General features: G+C 37.0%; 1 protein-coding gene and 1 pseudogene across 3 annotated transcripts in view; one reads left to right on the top strand and one right to left on the bottom strand.

The window, feature by feature from the left end:
• Window positions 1-25,423, top strand: part of CDH18 (cadherin 18) — a 510,079-nt gene that overhangs the window by 185,733 nt on the left and 298,923 nt on the right. The gene's annotated exons all lie outside the window — the stretch shown is intronic.
• LOC119506318 lies at window positions 12,187-13,466 on the bottom strand (annotated as a pseudogene).

The raw sequence follows: 25,423 nt of genomic DNA, 5'->3' as shown, positions 1-25,423 counted from the left end.
CTCCTTGTCCTTAGCATTTAACAGTTTGACTACTTTGTACTTAGATGTGGTTTTCTTTGAGTTTATTTTGTTTGAGGTTTGTTGGGATTCTTGAATGTGTATATTCATATATTTCATTAAATTTGGAAATTTTCTTGCCCTTATTTCTTTGAATATTCCTTCTGCCCCTTTATTTATTTTTTTTCTGGGACTCCCATAATGTAAATATTGGTACACTTGGTGGTATTCCACACATCTCTTAGATTCTGTTCATTTTTTTGCCATTTTATTTTTCTTTTTGCTCCTGACCCTAAATCATTTCAATTGTCTTCAAGTTCACTTATTCTTTCTGCTGCCAGCTCCAATCTGTTGCTGAAACCCTCTAGGAAATTTTTCATTTCCATTATTGTGGTCTTCAATTGCAGTATTTATGCTTGGTTCCTTTTAAATATTTCTGTTTCTTTTTAAGATTCTCATATTTTCATTCTTTTTCCTGACATTCTTTAGTTCTTTCTTTATGTTTCTTCTATTTCCTTGAGCATTTTAGGATCCTTTTTAAAAATTTTTGTCCAGGATATTCAAAGTTTTATCTTCTTCATTGATGGATCCTGAATTTCTATATGTTAAGGGCCATTATTTCCTGTTTCTTTCTTTGTCTTGTAATCTTTTTTGCACACTGTACATTTTAATATCTTAATGTGTTAACTCTGGGATTTAGTCCCTTAGCTCTCTAGTCTTAAATTTGTATCCAGCTGGTGATATGACAGAGTTTTCCTTGAATGCTAGGAAATAACAAAAACAATGCAAAAACACCTTTCACAATCTTTGTAAATTGACTCTGCATTGACTGGTGCTCTTCTTCACAATTTTGCCCTCCTTTCAAGAAAAACAGCCAGCAACTAAAGTGAAGTACAGGGTTCTCTCTGTCTTTCTCATTCTGTATTTTGTCCTGGGTTTGTGCTGGACTGTGGCCTTAAGAATTCCTCCATTTATAGGAATATTTGTCTCCTCTATTCCCTATGAAATAGACCCTCCACCCCCTCCTAAGTTACTCTATTGTATGTCTTAAAGCTTATAATAATTTGCCCCAGGCTGCTTTGACCTAATTGTTGCTTATACTGCTTTAGCTGTCTTCATGATGCTTCTGCCTACAATGCAAGTTCTGGAAGAGCTAGCAACAGATGATTTTCCTGGTTCAGTCTTTCAAGCTGTCACCCAATAGATTGGTACCAACATAGAGATGCCCCAGTAGGTGCCTTGGATTTACTCTGCTCCCTCCAGAACAGGATCTAGTGACCTACACTGGGAGCACAGGCTAGCTCTACTCCTTGTCAGGAAAGTGGTGGAGGACAATGAAGGGTGCCACAAGCTTCTCCTACCTTTTTTAGAGCTGCAATTTCTTGATTCAGCAGTTGCCTAGTTACTGCAACTCTTTAACTGTTTTCCAGAATTTTGAGGAAGATGGCTCTGCCAGTTATTGCTAGTTTTTCAAAACTTCTGTTGGTGACTTGCTCCCTGGAATGTCTTGCACCTCCATCTTGGTCAACTGGAAGTCAAATGTGTGAGAATCACTTCTGATATCTCCTCACACTCACCACTCCTTCAACCAAGTCTGTTAGTGAGTACTGCCAGCTGCTCATCTAAAATGTATCTCAAATCTGTTTGGTTCCCTTGAAGTCAAGTGTAAATGGAAATGAATTATGGAGAATTAACAGCATCCATTTCATAGGCAAATGAAAATGTAGAACTTACCCCAGAATATGTTCAGGATTAAAATATTTTAAGAACCACACATTCCCAAACTACATCTATTTTTGTAGAAGTTCCAACCCAGCTTAGCCCTAAGACCAAACAATACACCAGGCATGGAAGTGGACATGGGTTTAATTGGGACGTACGGACAGGAGATGATGGTCTCATGGTTACAGCAAGCTGTGGAAAGTGAACCACACAAAAAAGAGAGATTGGAGAGCCAGAGGGGGTAGCTTATAAGGACTTAGGTTCACAGGGTGTAACAGCAGATTTTCAGCAGGATCTGAGTTTTGGGTGTTAACAATGATCAGGTTAGGGAAGTTTTAATGCTTTAATGATACATTCTTTCCCCCCTCCCAGAGGGGGTTTGCTGACCTTTGATGTCTGTCCTGGTCTTGGAGACAGTTGCATACACTGATAGTGGAGGAGGGACAGGACCCTGTGTCCTCACAATCCACCCACACTCATTGACCATAGGACAGACGTTTATCCATATTTCACAACAGTATAAGAGAAAACAGAACACCAGAAATCTCCCACACAGAGATAAAAATTCCACAAAAAGATACTGCCATGACCAAGAAAGGGAATTATAACATTTAGACAAGGGATCTACTGACAATTGATCAATATTATGTATATGCTCTTGCATATGACTTAAAACATGTGAAACATTGTGTGAATCAACAAGAATATATTGTTGCGGATTGATTAAGGCACAGGTGCCACCCTATGCTGCAGTGAGGATATTTAAGGCCATTCTCTTTTGTAAAACTGTTTCTTAAGCTGTGTGGTTTCTTCGTTTAGCAAGGATATAGCCATTTTCGAATCATTAAGCTTGTGGGTAGTGTGATTGACTAAAGCTGCCAAATGTTTTTCAGTAACTTTTGTAGGTCCACCTGGTGCCAGAATGGCAAAAGGGTAATACCACCTGGGAGTGCATTTTATTCTATATCTAGCTGCAGCCATCTCCCAATTTCTAGGTGTATAGGTTAAAGAGTCATACAAGGTAATAGGAAAGTAGGTCTGTACCCACATACAACCTGTCCAGTTATAAGGTAAATAGGGCCAACTGTATTGCCCAGAAATCCATAGACATCCCCTTGGGTAAGGATATGCCCCGTGTTGGTTGGAGACATTTTTCCAGTGGAAAAGACTATTGTTTTGTAGTTTAACAGTAAAATTGCACAATTTGTTGGGGGTGGGGGGTAGACACCCCACATAATGAATTCCATTAAGCCTTTCCTTTCAGACAGGGGCAACATGGTCTACTATTAACAGCTTCTGCCATCAGACACCCTAAACCGTCATACACAGCATACCCCAATACAGATTGGGGCTTGTTCACCTCTTCCCATACAATGGAGGATATGTAAGCCCTGGTTTCATTATACGATGGTAGGTGGATTTCAGTCTTAAATGAGAGATTTTTTTTCAGATTTTTTAATGTTGAATTCTGCCAGGCCAGCAGGGTGTTCCACACAATCCGATTTGCAGGGATTGCAGTCCAAGGAAGGCCAGTAGTGCCTGAAAATGGCAAGTCTGTAAAAACCCAACATTAGGTTCAATTGTGGGCATGAGTTACTGCTACAGCCCGTTGCGGGAGGGTGTTTGCTATGGTGCTATGGGTGAAAAGAAAAATGTTTATGGGGAACAATAAGGGATAATTCCTTCAGCTCTAATAATATAGATGCTGGAGTCCCATTGTTGACAAGGTACTGGGAAGAGAACATTATGGGAAAATTTAAAATACCAGATATCCTGTCCTTGCAAATCTGGAGAGTCCTCTGCTGTTACATCAGTTGTTAATTTGGGCATAAGAAGGGTCCACAGAGACATACATAAGGTTCCTCTGGGAATAGGAAGCACTGGATTAGTGATAAAAATTTTAATAGGCATTTTCTGAATAAATTGAGGGCTTATTGCGATAAATTGAGGAGTTATTTTGGGTAACTCCTATTCCCCAGGGGCTTACGATTCCTAAGCAACCCAGCTGCATAGGCCAGCAAGGCCACAGGACCTCATTTTCCACATTTTGTACGGTCTGAGGGACAGACAAAAACAAGTTATCATTATTCTCTCACTTACGCCATGAGGCGGATGGCCCTTAAACTTGGATTCTCAGTGCTTGCATTGGTCCCACCACTAGCATTTCAATGGGGGCAGGTGTAGCAGCTTGTGGAATTGCATTCAAGCAAATTAGTTAAGGCATGATAGAGCCTTTTAATCCATGCTGCAAAGACCTTTTATTATCTTTTAGCTATTCCTTTAACAAACCATTCATTCTTTCAATAAGGCCTGCACCTGTGGGGTTATAAGGTAGATGGAAAATCCACGTTAAATCATATCCATAGCCCATGCTTGGGTCATTTGTCCAGTGAAAAGTGTTCCCCAATTACTGTCTATTTGTGTAGGTATACCATACAGAGCACTCATTCTTTCCAACAGCATTTGGTGGCCCGCTGATGTGCCTTCCCCAGTAAAAGCATACCCCACCCCTTCCAAGAGCAGAAAGGGACTGATGTAGTCCACTTTCCACCAGGTCACCAGGATTTGTGACCAGCAAATTTGTCCCATCTGGTATGTTGGCCCAAGTGGTTGATACAGGGAGCGTGAAGGGCACTCTCTAGTGATATCCATTAGGTGCTGGTGCATGACTGGCAACTGGAACTGTTGAGTCAGATGCCCTTGATGTCCATTTTTCCAATGGAGCTGTCGGAAATAAAGCGGTACCTGTAAGGGAATAAACACTCTCTCGGTTCTGGAGGAGAAAAGAATTTATTTACGATCTTGCAAGATGGGGCGTCCAGCCAAACACGCGGAAGGCTGGCGCCCCAGAGGAAGAGAATGGCGATCTTTAAATCTCCTACTCCTAATTCGCAAGTCCCTCCCCTGTTTCCCCATTGACTGGGTACTACAGAGGTTACAGCCTATCGGAGAACACTAACTAATTCATCTTTTGAGATTTTAATTTGTACAGCCAATCCCAGAGAGCCAACTAGCTCATTATTGAGATTTTGAACTGATTAGCCAATCTCCCCCCAAATTTTTATTTTATTTTATTTTATTTTTTTGCTGTGAGTTCCCACCTCTGATACTACCTCATGTCTCTTTACATCAGGCAGATTCTCTCTTCTCTTTGTCTGGGGCTTGTTTAAACTGGTTTTGCCTCCATTTCCCTTATTCCATGCTGTCTCTATGTGAAAACGAAACTTATTCCTTTCTTACAAAGCTGTTCTGCTGCTTTACTGGATTCAGCTGTGCTGCTCCAAACCCATGTGAGTGCAACTGCTTCACATTCCTGGGTAGTGTGTTGGCATGTGGGCAGGAACATGATAAATGCTTACCTTTCATCACTGACAGGTGTCCTAGATGTCTTTCCACAATTCTTGTCCCCTGAAAGGGCAACCTATGATCGCCCATTGTTCCTACATCCAGGTTGCCATCCAGGTCATGAGGTCTTTGTAAACAGCCCAACTGTCAGTACAGACAGCATTCGTGCACTTTTACCATCCACATGGCTCTTAACTCAGCCCATTGGCTGCTTTCATAGTGCCAGTTTCCCACCATATGGTGTCAATACTGGGTTACACTGCCACAGCTGTTGATGTGGGAGGCTGCCTGCTAGCAGACCTATCAGTGTACCAAGGTGACTCAGGAATGGTACCCATGCCTTCAGTAGTGGGCATTTCAACAATTTCACATGCAGCAACTTTAGCTGTTGAATATTCTGTAAAGGACGTTTGTCTGAGAATTTCATGCATTTCTGCCCTCAGAGAGCTGGTATTGAAAATGCTGTGCTGTAGCAGGTAGACTTTCCATTTTGTCACTGTGCTCAGTTGGGCACTACAAGAATGTGGCTTAGAAGCCATACCAGTTATCCACCCCTGAATAGGATGGTCATTTTCAAGGTGACTGGGCATCTTTGTGTCAGTTCCTTAACTTGCAATAAGACATTATATGCAGCACACAATTGCTTTTCCAGGGGGCCATATGTCAGTTTTGCCTCTTTCCATAATTGTGACCAAAAGCCAAGGGGCATTCATTTAGAATGTTGCCTCTGCCACAGACCACACCCAAAGCCAGTATTAGTGCTGGCTACATCCAATTCACAGGTCTGGATTTACACCCCCCAGAACTTGTGCCTGTGGTATTGCCCTTTTTGCCTTTTCAAATGCCATTTGTTGGAGGTCATCCCATTCCCAAGGATGGCCTTTCCTAAACAAAACATTCAAAGGTTTTAACATTTGGGCTAAGTGAGGAACAAAAAGTCCCCAACACCCCAACAACCCCAAGAAAAGCCATTAGTTGTTTTTTTGGCATTTGTGGTGTGGGAAAACATTGCACCTTATTAATCATAGTAGAAGGTTTTTTTTTTTTTGGTTTTTGTTTTGTCTTACCCAACCATGCAACACCCAAGAATTTGATAGAGGAGCCAGAACCTTGCAATTTGTCACGATTGACAGCCTGTTCTCAACTCACGGTGAGACAGCAATGAACCTGATATTTCTTTTAATTTTGAAAGAGAGTTACTGATTAACATGACATCATCAATACAGTGAATTAAAGTCATGCTTGTGGGAATTTTCCATTTATCCAAATCCTTTGCCACCAGACTGGCAGATGCTCAGGCTATGCCCATAGCATTGAGAAAGCACAGTGAGAGTCCATTGTTGGCCTCCACAAGTGAAGGCAAATGTAGACTGGCTTGATTTTTCTAGGGAGATAAAGCATTAGCAAGATCCAGTAGCAAATGGTAGTGAAACAATTGGGTGTGAATCTCTTGTAATAAACCAGTGATGTTCAGGAATGCAACATACAATGGTGATGTTACCTTGTTTAACTCCCAAAAATCTATCACGTACCAAATTCCATCAGGCTTTCATAGTGGCCATGCAGAACTATTAAAAGGACTATGGATTGGTATTATTATCCCCACCTGCTCCAGTTCTTTGATATGGCTGAGATTTCTTGATGCCCTCTCAGAAGTTTATATTGTTTTGTAGCCATGACCCTCTGGGATGGGGGCACTTCTACAGGGGACCATTTTGCCTACTCCTTTAAGACCACTTTAATTGTTCTACACCAGAGGTGGAATTCTTCTACAGTAGTCTGCAGTGTGACATTCTGTAGCTCAATTCCAAAAGTGTATTACAGTATAGGGGAAATATATACTGTATACACTTGGGATAATCTCCCAATTTTTAAGATCAAATTATGCTATTTAGCTCGATTATTTTTCCCCCATATCCATCTATGGCCAGCACATACCCCTTAAATGAGGCTACATTTTCATTAGTCAGAGCACATTCAGCTCCCATATCTACCAGTGCTAAAATGGCTTGTAGCTCCTCCATAGTTTGCTACTGGGGATGTATCCCCTTCATTAGGCCATGCAGCCTTACACCCATCAATGAGCCATACCAATAAGGAGGCAGTCCTCACATTAGCTGAGGTAGCGTATAAGTGTTATTGTAGTGAAGGGTGGGTGATAATAGATGCTGTGCTCATTTGGATGTATTATGTCCCCCAAAATGCCATGTTATTTGATTCAATCTTGTGGGGGCAGATGTATTTAGTCTTCATTAGGTTGGAACCTTTGGATTGGGTTGTTTCCACAGAGATGTGACCCACCGGACTGTAGGTGATAACTGATTGGATTATTTCCATGGATGAATGGCCCCACCCATTCAGCGTGGGTCTTAATTAAATCATTGGAGCCCTATAAGAGCTCAGTCCAAAGGAGCTTGGTGCTACAGCCAAGAGAAACATTTTGGAGATGGCCATTGAAAGCAGACTTTTGCTGACACTTTGCTCCAGAGAAGTTAAGGGAGGAAAAATGCCCCAAGAGCAACATTTTGAAGAACGCACAGGAGCTGAGAGAGGAGCTGGAACAATCTGGGATCAGCAGATGCCAGCCACATGACTTCCCAGCTAACAGAGGTTTTCTAAATGCCATTGACCTTCCTTCAGTGAGGGTATACTTGTGTTGATGCCTTAATTTGGCTATTTTCATGGCCTTCAGACTGTAACTTTGTAACCAAATAAACCCCCATTATGAAAGCCAATCCATTTCTGATATTTTGCATAATGGCAGCATTAGCAAACTAGAACAGATGCCAATTTACTCATCTCTACCTGCAGAAAGCATTATTTCCTCTGCTCTGGAGTCTCATAACCTCAGAAGCCATTTGGGTAGAGACTCCCTAGTTTTTTGTCTATACTGCTCCCCCAAATCGTCCTATTCAGTGGTGGTATAATCTCTCATATTAACATGTAATTTCTGTTCAGAAGGTTGGAACTGCCAAACCCCAGGGGGTTGATCTTGTGATGCCTTCCATTTCTGTTGTATTAAGGGGTACACCTGTGGGGCTCTTCATCTTCCTCCACCTCCCATTCTTCCTCCCCTTTCTCTTCTGAGGAGTCTATAGGGGCCCATGCTTTGGGGTCCCATCTCAGAGTAGCTAAAATGCTCCAGACTTGAGCCCAAGGCAACTTATGGCCTTTGACTCAGGCATATTTGTATGCCAGAGTCTCTAGCTGATCGTCCACTTGGAGCAGGCAATCAGCCAGAGTCATTCATTTCCACTTGTCAAGGTACATATCTTTTTCTAGCTTCACCTTCTCCTCTAAATGGCATGCAGTAGCTTTCACTGCTTGTTCTGCCTCAGTAGCTATTTGCAAGTCTTCTAAAAGGGGCCATACTATGGATGCCACTATTTGGTGGTCTCTTTTCTTCTTACTCAAATTTAATTTTCCCACTATCTGTTACAAAACAGCAACCCTGCCAGAGTTTCTAGTTCCCATACTCCTGCATTGCTCCCCATTCATCCATAAGGGCATCCACCCCTCCCCATGTGGACAATATGGGCCAATTTGGGATTGCCCCCATGGATTCCCCCTTCCCCAGGACCTGAGCCCACTACAGCGAGCAGCTCTTCAGCCTCCTGGCTGACATTCCAGTTGTTCCAACCCTGCTTAGCCCTAAGACCAAAGAACACACCAGGCATGGAAGTGGACATGGTTTTAACTGGGACTCATTTACAGGAGATGATGGCCTCATGGTTGTGGCCAGCCATGGAAAGTGAACTGTACAAAAAGGAGAGAGAGGAGTGGCTTATAAAGGCTTAGGTCCACAGGGTTTGATGATGGAGTTTCAAGGGTCTCCTGAGATTTGGGTACTAACAATGACCATAGGTGGGGAGATTTAATGCTTTGAACACACCTAGCATGAGGGGATTTGTTGACCTTTTATACCTGTCATGGAGGCAGCTGCATGTACTGAAAATGGAGGACAGGGTGGGGTCCTGGGTCCTCACAGTGTTTTCCTCATTAAACGTTTGAAATGAAGTATTTGTTTCTATCATTGGTAATCTAATCATAAAAATGAAATAATGTGAATTTCAGCACACTTTTTACAAGAATGCATATTCCCTATGTGCCTTAAGCAGTGTCAATTATGACCTTATTGAAAAGTGTATCTCTGTCTCCCCAAAGTACATAAATTCCACCCCTGACTGCAGTTGCTTAGTTACCATTTTTCAGCATCCTGAGAGTAACAGAATATTTGAGGACTGAACGTAACAAACAGGTACATTTTCCCTACAGTTTACTGAGTGCCCTATTACAAGCAAGAGAGTAAGCACAATCTAGCTCTTCTTTTTTCACTGCAGAATTGGTTAATTTTAGGCAACGAGATGTAGAATTTGAACAAGAGTGAGAGACAAAGAGAGATTAAAAATGATAAATATTAATATTATTGTTGCTATAGTGTGCCCAATGCACACAAAAATCACTTTTGTATTGTCAGGGTTTCAAAGAAAGAGGTTGGTTAAATGGCTGTTAGTAAGGAGAACAGGAGCCAAAGGAACAAGCTCCAATCTGTCTCCTTTATCTAAAGAGCTCAGGGTTTTATGGGATTTAAACAAAAGGAGGTGGAGATAGTGCAGTTGGTACATATTGCTTGTTTTTAATTGGAAGTGTGTAAGAGCTGACCCAGGAAGCTCTCTTAAAGATTAATAAAAGCCAGTTGAGGTGATCATTGGGTTACAGGTTATAACAGGGTTGTAAATTTCTTAATTAACATAAGTTAACAAGTAAAGGAATTGAAATGAGCAAAACAAAGGGGCCATTAGGAGTGGACAAAGTCCAGCTGGGGTAATACATATGGTTACAGGCTACAGTAGAGTTGTAAGTGGTTCAATCAACATAAGAAAACTGAGCTAAACTAATAGGCTATGAGAGCTAACAAAAAGCAGCTGGGGCAAACATTTAATTACCGGTTACAGCAATGTTGTAAAACATAAGAGAACAAGTAAATTAATGGAAGCAAACTAAGTTAACATTTGCAATTAAAATTTTCTAGTCATCCATTATGATCTACAGGGAAACAGAGACTTTTCTCAAGGGAAATGGGCTACCTGGTGACAACAGAGGTTACATGTTTACAACAGGTGCTATACCTAATCAAATAAATATTATTTATCTGACAAAACTTCTGAGGCATTGTTTTATACTGGGTTAAAAAAAAACTATTTTATCTGGAAAGATAGTGTTAATCTTATTTGTTGGGGGAGTCTTTAGATATATTTCTTTCTCTTTAGATACCTGGTCTTTTATCAGGGTTTTTATGCTCTCACTTGCTCTCTCTTTTCCCAATAGATTTTTTTTTTTTTTTATCCTGCCAGAGTTTTATCTTTTCTGGTTTGATATGTGTGTAGTCATTGATCCAAGCCTGGCTCACAATAATTTGGTCTTCCTTTTCCTTTAAATCACTTGACCTAGATGTATTTCATTCATTGACAAATTTTAAATATGCAGTGTTTGCATCATTCAATCATTTGGGAAAACTTCTTTTAAATAGTAATTACAACTAGAGCTGGAAATTATTGATAACAGAATTCCAACAAAAATAAGTGCTCTTGTATAGTCACAGAATGGATAAATTTTTATTCTTAAATGCTAACACTGATTTCAAGTGTGGAAATTATTGTACCAGTGTTTTTGTATGTAATACATTTTGTTTTTATTTTTAACTTTAACAGAATAGCAGTTGATGATATCCCTTTAAAAAAATATATACGTATTTCTTAAATATAGTCATTTATTTCTATTTATAATCTTAATGTTTTAAAAACTACTCAATTTATTGCATCAATGAATTTGAAATCATAATTCATAAAATGTTTTAGCTTAACTCCCTGTTAAAATATGTATTTAAATTCCAATCCTCTGGGTGATAATAATTGAAGAAAGAATTTTGCATTTTTGCATCTAGTTACCAGAACACATGCTATCTAATCAAAATGCTATAATAATAATTTATTGACACATAAAAGATTATTGTGAATTTTTTTTAATTAAAATATAGCAAAGACGCAATGCATGGGGGCTGGGAACTATATATCCTGAGTATTATATGATCCTTAACCTTTGTCGCCGGCTGTAACTTCCTTATGTATCAAAGATTCCCTTCCACAACCTTAAGTTTTTAAACTCTTCCTCTCATTGTGTTTTTTTGTTTCATTTTGTTTTTTGTTTGTTTTTTAATGTAGAAAAACAATTTATTTCATTATAAGCACTTACACAGTTAGTCATGGAGAATAACAGGCCTGCTGGTGAAACAGGTCACCCAAAAGGGGCATGGTACCAAACTAGTGGTCAAGGACTAACTCCTAAAAAGAAAAAAAGGAGCAAACTCTTATTCAGGATTAATTTAATTTTAAAAACAAGTATCCGCTATTGAGTCATTCTTCTCAACTTAACTGGACAGTCTACCTGTGGTATAACTGTCAGGTAAAAACATACATCTTTACAACTTGGTGGTCCCAAGTTTAAAAAAACAACCATTTCACAGAAAGGAAAGAAATAATATGAAACAGCTCAAGAAATACACTAATGAGCAAAAATATATGGGGAAAGAGGAACACATAAAATAAAGTTTTGACTTAACTGAAGAAACTGAAACTGGTCTACATAGGAAAATGTGCATCCTGGAAAGTTAGGTATGATGATTTTAGAGAAGGAATCTATATGACTTGAATCTCTCCCCTATTTCCTGAATAAGCACATCTGCAGTATTACACTTCATGGCTCAGACGCCAACCCAACGTGGCTCTATTCATTATCCATTCTAACCTGAAATGAGTCTGAAAAACTTGGGAATATAGCGTAAGAAAAACAACCACACAGCTATATTCCCCTTTCTGTGTCTACTTCAGACCTGGGTTTGATTCTAGAAAATTCCTGAAGAAAATTTAAATATAAGTTTGTGGCTTTCCTGAATCCAAGTCCCCCAGTTAATATTTAGAAAAACACCTAATGTCTGGGCTAACAGCATTTGTTGGTGGCAATTGTAGAGGGATAGCCAAAGTCTGTGTCTCAAAACCAGTGTTAAATCAATCTCATGATTGAGAGGGAAAAAAGGGGAGTTTAAAATCACAAGTGCAGATGTATCTAGGATTCTTGTCCTTCTGGATTCACACTTCCTTCAGGGTCTTCATCATTATAACTGTTCTCTGCCATCTGCCACACTTGCATGATACTGTCTTCTGATACAGAACAAATCACCCAAGGTTCATTGGGATTCCAGGAGAAATCAGATATCTTGGCAGTGTGACCACCATGAATGAACAACAACTCTGGTGGCCCATCTTCTGCATCTTCTTGATGATTGTTCCTCTCCAATTTTACTTAAATCCCAGACATTCAGTCTACGATCCATGCCACTGGAAGCCAAAATAGTTTCATTGTGAGGTGACCACTGAACCTGGAATATTTCATCCTTATGTGATTCAAAGGAATGCAACTTGAGTTTCAGATTTCTCAGATCCCACAAGGCAACAGTCTTGTCAGCTGATCCTGTGGCAAGAATGAACTCACTGTAAGGACTGAAAGAGAGGCAGTTCATTTCAGCAGTGTGAGCATCAGCTGAGTGGCTTGGTTTGGAAGTATTGTTTGAACGAGTATCTCAGATCATAAGCTTCTGATCATCAGCAACTGAACCAAACAGAGACTCATGGAGTAGATACCAGGAAACATCCTCCACTACAGCTGTGTGCCCTGTAAAGATGGTCTTCGAATCTACCACTTTTTCCTTCCTTTGGAATGGCACTGATGTCCCATAAGCAGACGGTATGGTCATCTGAAGCACTAAGTAAGTGCCCACTGAGATTTGGGTTCCAAGAAAGCCCATACCCTTCTTTCTGATGTCCACGGAGACGCAAGTCTGGGTTGCACTCTCCAGATGGGTCTTGTTTAGAAGGGTGTTTCATGTAGTAAAAAACAAGAACGTCACTGGATGGAGTCTTTGTTGCAATGATGCAAGGGTTCTGGGGCATATAATGGGCCCTGTTCACTTCTCCTTCATGGTTGATCTTGATTTCTATTTAAATTTTTCCGCTAACTGAGCCAAAACCTCCAAATTCTCCTTTCTCACTGTCATAGCGTGATGCATAAAACTGAGCATCATCATTAGGGAGCTGCACACTGGCTATTACAAGGTGGTTTTTTTCATCTGAAGTGTGTGTCCCCAGGACAAGTCGATGAATGCTGAAATCTTTTCCTTCTGGTCTGGTTACATCTGGAAGCCACTGTGCAGTGAGGCTGGGCCAATCCAGAGCATGGGTCATGACCAAATCATAAAGAAAAGGAGTGTTCTTTCTCCATATTTTGTACTCCTTGCTGATCACACGTTCTTCCACTGCGTCATCAAAGGCTGCTTCCTTGTCGGCCATGGCGGACAGGCAAGCGGGGGAGTGGGGGGGGGTGTAGTGGGAGTGGTTCCCAGAGTTGAGCATTGCGGGAGGGGTGGGGAGGCTGGGGACGCTTGCTCAGCACGCTGGGCCTCTATTGTTTCCTCATTGTGTTTTATAGTATTCTATGGCTACTGTTAACTTGGATTATTCTGACTCATTGTTAGTTTTTGTTTGTTTTCTTTTTTCTTTTTTTTTTCAGTTTATAACTGAATATCATGTACTTTTAAAAGCATGCTTGCCACAATTTTCTTGTGTATCAATATGCATTTTTTTACTCTCTGGTTTCTATTTAAGCAAGACATTTGGCTCTTTGAAATGCTGAAGTTGTGCTTCCATTATTTTTCCTATTGCTTATCATGCAAATTATTCTTGAAAATATTTAAAATATTCTAGAAAGATTTGACTCAGGTAATTGTTTTTATTATCTATCTATCTATCTATCTATCTATCTATCTATCTATCTATCTACCTAGCTATAATCTATGTACTTTTAAGTAACTACCATTGAGCTTTTGGTGCAGATTTTTTATAAGTGTTTTTTTCTTTGGTATTTCATGAATTTTTCTTTCTGGTTTCAACCTTTAATGTTGTTACTAATAATTCTGAAAGGTTATGCTTTCAGAGACACAATTGAAAAGGCAACTGAGAGAAAACTTTAGTCTTTTGGTTCTGTTTGTATATTTTATCACAATACCAAAACTTTTGTTCCAGTGCTTATTCCTCAAATGAAAAGAAAAAAAAATATTTATATATATATATTTACTATATGTATTTTTATTATTTTTTTAGCGACAATTATTTCTACATGCTACTACATGCAATGCTTATTCAAAAACTGCCTTGGTTGTGAATATATGCCCCTGTGTGAGATAATGATTTGCAAGTAAAAATAGCAATTTCAATTCTGCTACCAAAAAAGAAGCGGCAGTTATTGAGAGCTCACACTAGAAAGTTGCCTTCAGCAGCATTGTGATCTTTTCCAATGATCTCAGTTGTTATTTATCGAAATCACAACTAAAATTAGTCTGCAACACACACCAAATTTCTGACTTCAAATATCAGCAAAGTTAACATTGCAGTGACATGTAAATAAATGTATTATAAAGTTTCTACAACAAATAAGAACAATGCTGTTTTGCATTCAATAATTTGCTCATTAATTGAGCAAACATTTTTGTAAAGATCTGCCGTGCATCCTCCCAATTTGATATATATAGAAATAAAATGACTCTTCTGTCTGGGAGTCAGCTCAAGGTGGAAAGGTCTCAGATTCATGAAACTATGACAGCTTGTTGCCAACCAACAATTCCTGCTCCCAATCTACAGGGGAGCCCACTCAGTGCCTGAATTTCTCAGTCTTATTTACATTTGTATCTATTTCTCCCATATAGAATAAGAATGGAAGGGGTTTTTGCATATCCCACGGGGGAGCTTATCCTCTGGTTTTTACTGTTCTGAAGTGGAAACACAGAGGGTCCACCAGAAAGCCTTCAGGCTGCAGAGGATGGAGAAGCCACATGGTGGAAAGAGTCTGGAAGAAAATCCATGTCTACACACATGCCCATGTGTGTGCATACACACGCGCACACACACACACATACATGCTGGGGGCTTATGTGAGCTGGAAGAAGTAGACTCCCTTGTGATAATCCAGTTACATTCTAGGGTTAGCAGTCAGATGTCCCTTAACTAGTACAATGTCTGAAGAAGGGTTAAGTGACATATTAAGAGTCTGTGTAGTGTAGTGAAGACATGAAAGAGAGATCAAATGTGTGATATCAGGGACATTGAGGGATGATGTGTTAGCACTGCTAAGAGTCTATTGAAGACTCTCCTCTGCCCTTCCCCTCAATTTTGTTTTGTCTAATTTTTTTTTTTTTATTTTCCTTTTTTTAAGTTAGTGCTCTGTATATTCAAGGAGACTGATTGGAGATACAGGTAGAACCGTTTCAAGCTCATTTGATTAGCAATCCCAAATCTCATTAACAAGCCAGAAAATAAAGCTTCCACTACAATAGATTTGGTTTAAAAAAAATGAATGGGAAGTAATTACTCTATTTCTCTAAAATCAAATATGAAGTATGCTGACATACTAAATAGAAATGTGGGGGACTGATAAAAGCACTCAGAGCATACTAAGAAGTCTATCATGTTAACAATTTTTACCTGAGTGTTGACAGCACCATCATCTTAATTTAGAAATAATTGGAAGTTCTCTCTATTTTTTGGCATTCTTTATTGGATTTTTTTTTTTTTTTAATTTTGCCTTCTTTAATCGAGTTTTCTACTCTGTTGTATTCCTTGAAGTTATTCTGTGTGGAGAAAGCTGGGTTCTAAGATATTTGTTTTTCATTTTTTTGTTGAGATTTTTTTTTAATTCAGCAGTAAACAAATGCTGTAAATTTTTCTTTTCTGAATTTACTTTACTTTCTGATATTTTAGAGAAATTTGCCAAGTACCCCTACCCATCAAATGTTTCATTGCATTTCATACTGTTTTGTGAAATACAAAAAACAAATTGGATATTCATCATTGCTGAATTCCTGAACTGTTACTGTGAAAATACCATGGTGTATATAGTGTATATGTGAAGCATGTTTTATTTATAATGAGTTATAGTGACTCATAGTTACATGTTATTCATTTTTAATTCACAAGTAATACATGCTTTCATTGTAGGAACATTGGAAAATACAAAAAAAGTAAAGAAAACAATTTCAAATCACCATTTATATCATTACACAAAGGTATTCCCCCTTAGCATTTTTTCTCTGCTATTTTAGATCTTTTTCCTGTACCTGTATACACATTTACATTTAAAAATAAGACCATTCCTGCTCAAAGTATTTTCAAACTTGCTTTTTCCACTTGGAAATCTTATAAAATCTTTCTGTCAATAAATATATTGATAGAGTAGCATTCTTAATTGCTAGATAATATCTGATTTTCAAATATGCCATAATTTAGCCAACTAGTCATCAGTTATTTGACATTTTGTTTTTTTTCAATGATTCATTATTGTATGGAGTACTGGAATGAGCCTCATGTTACCCCCAACTTTGTAACTCCATTTTGATTGATTGATTGATTTTTATTTGATAATTCCCATATGGCAAGGATTGTATTATGATCTGAAGAGAGTGGCAATGACTTTAAGAGTACAGGTTCAGGAGTCCAGCACCCTGCATCTAAGTAAATTACTAGTTGTATGCCTTTGGGCAAGGTACTTTACTTTCTGTCTGTATTTATCTGTATAACTTATAGTGATTTCTAATTTGTTTAGGGCTGCTGAAAGGGTTGAATGGGTTAATACAGATATGGTAATTTTTAAAAGTGTTTAGTACTTAGCACATGCTCAGTTATTGCTGAATTTTATTGTATACTTTTACTAATGAAGTGTAAGAAAGACTGATAAGAACTAATATAGTGCCATGGAAGGAAAATGTCTCCAGGTATTTGAAAACATTGGCAAGAGACAAGATAGATCTGGAAGATGAAAACCACACAAGAAACTGGGATTTCTGTGAGATCAGAGACCAGTTTTAATGTCTGAGTGGGTGACACAGGTGTCAAGTATTATTATTTTCAAAATGCCAAAAAGAAGAAGACAACGAATTGGCTTGGAGTGGACTCCTAGAAAGGAGACAAGCATTTTATTGTTCAATACTTCTGCAAATGATTTTGTAAAAGTATTATTGCTAGCTTGTATCTTTGCATGTTTTGATGGCTTTTCAAACCTGTTACCAACTGTGGTTCAGAAGGACTCAAGCCTGTGCATTCTAACCAAGTCTGGAACTATACATTTTTGTTTTCCTTTAAATCCTGAGTATATGTTTTTCCTGAGTTATCTGACTACATTTCTATGGGACTGTATGCTTATTTACATTTGACTTTAGAATTATGAAAATATATAAAAGAAATGAACCCTTTAATGGTAAAATCTATTGTAATTCTTATCTCCATTTATTATTTTTTACTTGTCAGTGGGATTTCATTGTTATTGTTGCAGAGAAATGTTAATAATATTGAGGTAAATGTCCTCTCTTTCTTTTTTGTTTTCCTTAGAAATTAACCCACAAAATATGGTTAAATATCAACTACAAACCATCAATAATTCTTCTAGTTCTCTAACACTTAGTTGATATGTAGCATTTTAATCCATTCAATTCATTGTAGGTACTGTATGAAGAATTTTAACTCTTTATTTTCAAAGAAGTGACCAGTTGTTTTCGCACCAATTATATCATTCATTTTCTGCTCACTGATTGAAATTTCATTGCCATCAAAGCTTACATTTTCTGTCTGTTTTACATATATATATGTATTTATATGTGTGTATATATACACTCACGCACCTATATGGTTTCCACCTTCATTCTATTGCATTGCATAGTTCACTTATAGTCTTTCAACAGTATAGCTTTATTTTTATCAACTCATTGATTAATTATATATATATATACACACACACATACATATATACATTCACACATTTAAGAATATAGGTCATTGAATTTTCATCAGTGTTTACACTAGTAACAACTCCCCAATCAAGATATGAATTGTGCTGTCCAATAGGATAACCTCAAGTTCTATTAAGCACTTGATATGTGCCTGGTTCAAATTAAGATTTGCAGTAAACATAAAATATGTACTGAATTTCCAAGATGTAATGTGAAATCCAAGTAATATGCCTCATTTTTTATCTTGATTGCAGAATGAAATTATAATACTTTGGGTATATAGGTCTAAATAAAATTATTATTAAAACTTTAAAAATGTGACTATTAGAAATTTTAAATTACATATGTGGCTCACATTATACTTCAATTAGACAGTGCTGATAAAGATCAACAATCTCCCCAGATTCTTCTCTAGATCCTACCCCTGGGAGCCACTGACCTGATTTCTGTTACTATAGAAGTTTTTCCCTATTAGACTTCCATATAAAGGAAATCATACTCTATGTACCCTTCAGTGTCCAGATTATTTTTCTCAGTTTACCTGTGATTTTCACCCATTTATAAATGAATCTTATCCATTTATAAACATGCCACAATTTGTTTAGCCCTTCATCTGTTAATGAACATTTAAGTTGATTCCAGTTTTGGGCTAATATGAATATAGTCACTATGGTCAGTTATATACAAGTATATTATGGGCACAGGTTTTCCTTTCTTTGGGTAGGGCATAATTGCTGAGCCTTATGGTAGGTATGTTTAACTTTATAACAAATTGCCAAAATATATTTGGAAAGGTTTTTTCCCCCCATCATTTGAACTGATTTTATTGATACTCATTAGTGAATAAAAATACATTTTGGATTTTTCATGCATTACAACACACTTCTTGGTAGTGGTTGCACAATGTTGATCATTTATTTACTATACTAAGTATTGCAACCTCCAAATTGCTAATGTTTTTAAACAGAAATTTCCATTGTAAAGATGGGTGGTTCCTCTTTCCGAATTCATTAAGTGGTCTATTTAGTCCATGTTTTCCATGTTCCTTTGCTATTCTATCTACTGCTTTAAAATACATTCAAATAAAAAGACATAAGTTACTTGCAGTGAGTGCCCACATACAAGAGTGAGGGGAGCTGAGAAAATCCTTACTTGGAATCTTCAGTCTTTTTAATTTTAGTTGGTCTGAGGAGGTATCACATTAGGATTTTAATTTCTCTACTGACTAATGGTATTGATCATCTTTCCATGTGCATAGTAGCTATTGATATATTTTCTTTTAAAGTGTCTATCCACATAGTTTGTATCATTTTAATTGGAATGATTGTCATCATATTATTGAATTATGAGAATTTTTATATTCTAAATATAAGACCTTTGGAAGATTTATGTATTGTAAAAATTTTCTTCAAGCTATGACTTGCCTTTTCATTTTCTTAGTGGCGTTTCTTTTTTACAGCACAAGTTTTTAGGCCTAATTAATTCCAATTTTATACTTAATTTTCTTATGTGGTTAGTGCTTTTTGTATCCAATCATATAACTGCTTCAGATTCCCAAAATTTGCTTGTATGTTTTATTTTAGAAGATTTATGTTTTGGTTAATCTAGGTATTTGTCTTTTCATGTGAATTGCAGAACATATAAGGGATTTGATAGGGATTCAGTGAATCTATGAATCAATTTGAAGAGAATGGACATTTTACTAATGTTGAGTTTACACATTAGCATGGTGTATTGCTTAATTTATTTGGATCATCTATAAGTGATTTTTCTCAGTTGAATTTTATAATTTTCAGTGTGTGTATATATGTATTGCACAATTTTCTACAAATTTATAATATATTAATTTATCGATGCTAATGTAAAGAGTACTGTTTTATTCCATTTTTGCTGATCAGAAATACAATTAAGAAATAGTGTGTACTGTTATAGCATGAAATGCATTTGTTTTGCTAATTTTTTGTAGATCCTTAAGTTTTCTACATAGATTCTCATATTCTTTCTGAAGACCAGCCGCACAATTTTGAATTGAAATGATAGGAGTGAACATCCTTACCTTGTTTCCTCTCCTAGAGAAAAATCATTCAGTCTTTCACCATTTAGTGTATTGGTAGCTGTATGTTTTTAGTAGAAACCCTTTATCAGGGAGAAATTTTTATTTATTCTTATTTTGCTGGCAAGTTTTCTTATGAGTGCGTGTGGTATCTCATCAGATGATTTTCTGATTGTATTGTGTTTTCATATGCTTTTTATTCTTTATTCAGTTAATGGGATGATTTGTATTTATTGCAGTTCAAATGTTGAACTATCATTCTAACTCTGGGATCAATCTCACTTGGTCAGTATGTTCTATCCTTTTCATATATTGCTGGATGATTATTGAGGATGTATGTGTCTATATTCATGGGAGATATTGTTCTGTACTTTTCTTTCATTATATATCTTTGTCAGGTTTTGGTGGGAAGTTAATAATTATCCTTTGAATTTGTTTTTGATTAGTATTAACTCTTTGAATGTATGAAAAAAAATCACCAATGTAAACATCTGTGTGTGGTGTTTACATGGTAATAAGTTTTATGAATACAAATTAATTATTTTATTAGCTATAATTCTATTTTTTCTTGAACCAGTTTTGATAAACTGTATTTTCATATTTCATTTAATTGAATTTGTTGAATAAATTAGCAGAAAATTCTTCAAATTATTCTTTTATCATTGTACTGTTTGTAATATCTGTAGTGTTCCTTACTTTCAATTCCATATTTTCATTTCTCTTGCATATTCATAGGACTATGAAGAAATAGTATTAATCCTTTCAAAAAGCAAACCTCAGCCTTTGTTAATTTTCTGTTTTGTTCATCTCATTTCTCTCTTTGATCTCTGCTTTTAACTATAATTTTTTTCCTTCTACTTCTTTGTATTTATTTTCCTTTTTTCTAGATTTGAAGTGTAGAAACTTAGATTACAGACTTTCATCCTTTTATTTTAATAGAAGCATTAAAAGGTATAAATTAACCTCTAAGAATTACTTTAAATGAATTTGTTATTATAATTCAATTAAATATATTTCTTCAAACATTCAATTAATTAGAGGTTTCAAGTAAATATAAACCTAGTTACTTTCCAATTTGTGTATCATTGCTTTGTTCTTTCTGAGATAAATGAAAGACTGACTAGATTTCTTAGCTATGTTAAGCATATATGGGGTTTATTCTGTTATAGAATTTTTAATGTATATATGCACGTTTATATTTATAATTATTTAAGCACTAACTATGAAGTATTAGTGACTAATCCCTGGATGTATTTAACATGTAGATCAGTATTTTAAAGTTCATTAGTGAACATGATTGAAATGTTTTGGACTTGTCTTTCCTAATCCATTCAACACTACTGGCAAATTCCACTGTTTCTGTAGTGGAATTAGCTTCAGCAAAATATAATTTCATATGTTTTCACTGTAGTACCATATTGTCTGTAATGTTTTCTTAATGAAGGTGATAACAATAATTATCAGAGTATTTATACACTTCCTATTTGTTACTATATTGCTATGTATCAGGACGTAGCTTGTATCATTTAAAATATACTTTTAAGAGTCCAGCCTTTATTAATGCAGCTGCAACATAAGTTTATATAAGCCTAGATAAGAATGAAGCATCATTGAGTTATTTAGCACAAATTATATGGGAACACAAAGAATACTGACTTCTTTTTAAAATAGACTTTACTTTTGCTTTGGAAGTGAAGGGTTCAAGAAATTTCTCTCAGTACAAATCATTTAGGCAAGAGTACCTTGGTAGAAAGCAGAGAACACTGTGGTTATCAAAGCAGTCCAGTTTCCTTTCCTCCACATGTACCAAAAGAAGTGTGGAGAGCCACAGTGACTTAAGATGAAAATAGGAGAGGTGACTTAGATCAAAAGAAGGCAGTTTGTACAGAGAGAGAGGAAGAATGATATTTCTCATTTTCAATATTTGAGTTTATTCTCCATGTTTACAATAATTTTATCCGTCATTATTGGGAAAATTGAAGTGAGAATTTTTTTCTCTGCTACTCCCTCCATGAACTCTCAGTTTCAGATGTGCTGGCTGCTTTGTCTTTCCCAAGAAGTATTCCTATTGCTGCTTCAGAAGTCAATGGTTGGCCTAATTTCCTTTTGACCACCTTCTCTTTTCTGTCTCTAATAAATCATTTAATTCAACAAATTAAATTAAAGTAATTCAAATTAATGATTTAACACTCATGATATCTAAATAATTTTGATATTTCAAGATATTAGCAATAACTACACTTTAGTAAGTGCCTGCTAAGTTGAATAGGCTAAATGCCATTATTTATATTACATATATTTCATTGCATGTATTAGCTAGTTTAATCTTCATAAAAGCATTATGAACTACCTATTTTAATCTGCATTTTGCAAATGAGGAAACTCAGGTTCAAATATTTTTTTATTTTATTTATTCATCAAATGTCTATGGAATGGCTAATGGATTTTTATAATTTGATAGAAGTTGGAAATACAAGAGTGAGCAAGGCAAACACTCTTTCTGACTTAACGGAGTAATCATATGATAAGTAACAGGCAAAAGTGACATCTATATATATTTTTGTGTATGTGTGTATATATACACATACAAATAAATACAAATACAAATTGTGACTCTAAAAGTTTTAAAATATGTCCAAAAATTATTTGATATTTTCTCCCTGGAGAGGTGAGATTCCTGTCCCCTCCCCTTGAATCTAAGTTGGTCTCAGTGACTCACTTTTAACTAATGGAATGTGTTCAGAAGCTGCTGTGTGATATCTGCAGCTAGGTCAGAAAAGGCTATGCAGTTTCCTCTGTTTCTTTTGGTGAAAGCCAAACCCCAAGTAGAAACTCTGAATACCCTTAGACCACCATGCTGGAGAGGTCAGTTTAGGTCCTCCAGTTGATACCCAGGAGAAATTTCTATCCAATAACCACCATCAACTTCCAGGCATATGAGTGAGCCATATGGGACATGCAGCCCAAAAAGACCTTCAGATGTTGATATCTGACTGCAACTATAAGAAAGGCCCTAAGTGAGAATTGTCCAGCCAAGTCCTTCCTATTTATGATCCATAAAATCATGAGCAAAATAAATTTTTTTGTCTTAGATGCTAGGTTTGGGGTTTGGGTTAATGTGATATTAAACAATAGAAACTGATAGAGTAATAAATATGATGGAGAGAGCTGGGATGAGGGGAATAGAAATTTCTATTTTAATTAGGATGGACAGAGAAAACTGAAAGTTAGTGAACACATTGTCTATGAGAAGAAGAGATGGGAAAGAATGCTGTAGGTCAAGAAAACCACTCTTGAGGAGGCTCTGAGTTGGGAATGAGCGTGCTGTGTTGTAGGAACTGAAAGGAAGCCCAGCAGCCTTGGACCACAGTGAGCAATGAACAGGGAAAACTCAAAGGCCAAGATACAGACTTTAGGTTTCATTCTACTTCCAATAATAATTTATTCAGGGGCTGCATAAACCCTTGAGTGAATTGATGGCAATACACACATACACACACATGACACTCATACATGTGTGTGTTTTGTGTGTGTGTGCGTTATTTTTTCTCTGAGTGCTTTTGGAAATGAAATGGATGGAGACAAGAATAGAGGTGGTAGAGCATTTAGGAAGCTACTATGGCTTGGACTAGGATGCTGACAATGAAAAGACAAATTGGGAGAGAATCCAGATAATTAGCACTCATTGACGTAGTTAATGAGATTAAAGGAAAACCACAGATTTGAACCTATGTGCATCACTCCCATCTCAGTAAAAATCTATAAACAATAGAAAACAATAGAAATACATGTATGAAGACATGCAATACATATAAATACTGGAAAACCAGAAGAGGTGAGCTTGGATGGAGGGTCTGCACCAATGGTCAAGGTGATAGGGTCGGACCATAGGGTAGAAGGATGGGGTGCAGTAGCAAAATCAAAGAGTGAGAGGCCCGAGTGCTAGACTGGATACTTGGATGCTGAAGTTACCAAGAAGTCTTCAATAATTGGTCAAGAAATTCATGAATAGATCTGCAATTGCAAGCAAAAAGCAGAGAAAGGAGCTATGTATCTTGCTGGACCTATGTTAGTCATGTTCGAGGTCAGAATCAAGCATTTAGCCATGAGTTAAACAAATATCTCTCTGCTCAATATATTAAGATGTGAAGAAAATTATAGAAACTGGTAAAAACAAGAGTAGAATATTGAAAAATAATTTGCATGATCAGGAAGTCCATTCTAAAGAATTAACATTTGTATTGAGATCTGAACTATGAGTAGGAGTTAAGTAGACAAATAGAGTAGGGGAAGCTTTTAAAAATATTTTTTAGCAGAATAAGCAGGAAAAAAAGGTATGAAGACCCCAAGTGTGAAAGAGCTTGGGGATTATGAAGATCAGAGAGTGAGTGGGTTTAGAGTAAAGGCAGGTAGTCTGCAGGATGCCACATAAATACAATCTGTTTGACCCTTGGGATGATGACCTGTGCAGTATACAGGAGTAAATTGAGATCATCTCTGCAGCTGAAAATAAACAATGACCCTGCAGTTGGTTGAGAGTGCAGTATTGGCATCCTTGCATTCTGATATGGAAATTGCAGGGCGGTGCTGTGTGTCAGCAGCCCAGTTAGAGGGGATGCACTTTCTCCAATTCATCACACTCAGACCAGTCACTTCATTTATGTTACCCGTCCATCTGCATGTGAGTATGGTACCCCTGATCTAGATTAAGAAAAGTGAAGGGGACAATGAAGGGAGTTATTGGTGAAGGGTTTACACTATGTTGAAGATTTTGTTTTTCATATTGCAAAGGGAAACCATTGAAAAGATTTTTGTAGTGAATGAAATGATAAAATTCAGTTATGTGTGGGCATGAAAGGATAAGACCAGCTAAAATACAGAGAATAGATGCACATATGGCTTTATATGTCCCAGTTCCCAGGGAGAATATTTTTAAGTACTAATTGGACATATGGTAAACAATATGTCCTATTATTATATACTACCTAGAAGCAAAATTTGCCTTAGCATTTGTATTTGTTAGGGTATAGGCTCAGCTGCTGTGATAGAGTCCCCCAAACTAACAGTGGCTCAAAGATGAAATAAATGTATTGCTCACATTTAACTATCCTGAGGGAGATAGAGATTCCTGTGTTGGTGGACAGATCTGCACAATGGTGTCATGGGTGTGTGTGTTCAAGGTTCTGTCTATCCCATTGTACATCATTTGATAAGGTTACTTTTCATCTATATGATCAGAGCAAGTTTGCAAGTAGCATTCATATTCTAGGAAGGCTGGTGGAAGAAAGGAGAGTGGATGCTTACATCCCAGCAGGTGGAATGGAATGCAGTCAGGGTACTACATCTACCTGATGGGAGGCTTGCTAATGTATTATTTTGCTCGATAATATGTAACCAGGTAGAGCCCAGGGATATATCAA

This window comes from Choloepus didactylus, chromosome 11, assembly GCF_015220235.1.
Source record: "Choloepus didactylus isolate mChoDid1 chromosome 11, mChoDid1.pri, whole genome shotgun sequence".
In the NCBI taxonomy this organism is placed as follows: domain Eukaryota; kingdom Metazoa; phylum Chordata; class Mammalia; order Pilosa; family Megalonychidae; genus Choloepus; species Choloepus didactylus.
This window is presented reverse-complemented; position numbering and strand designations above follow the sequence as displayed.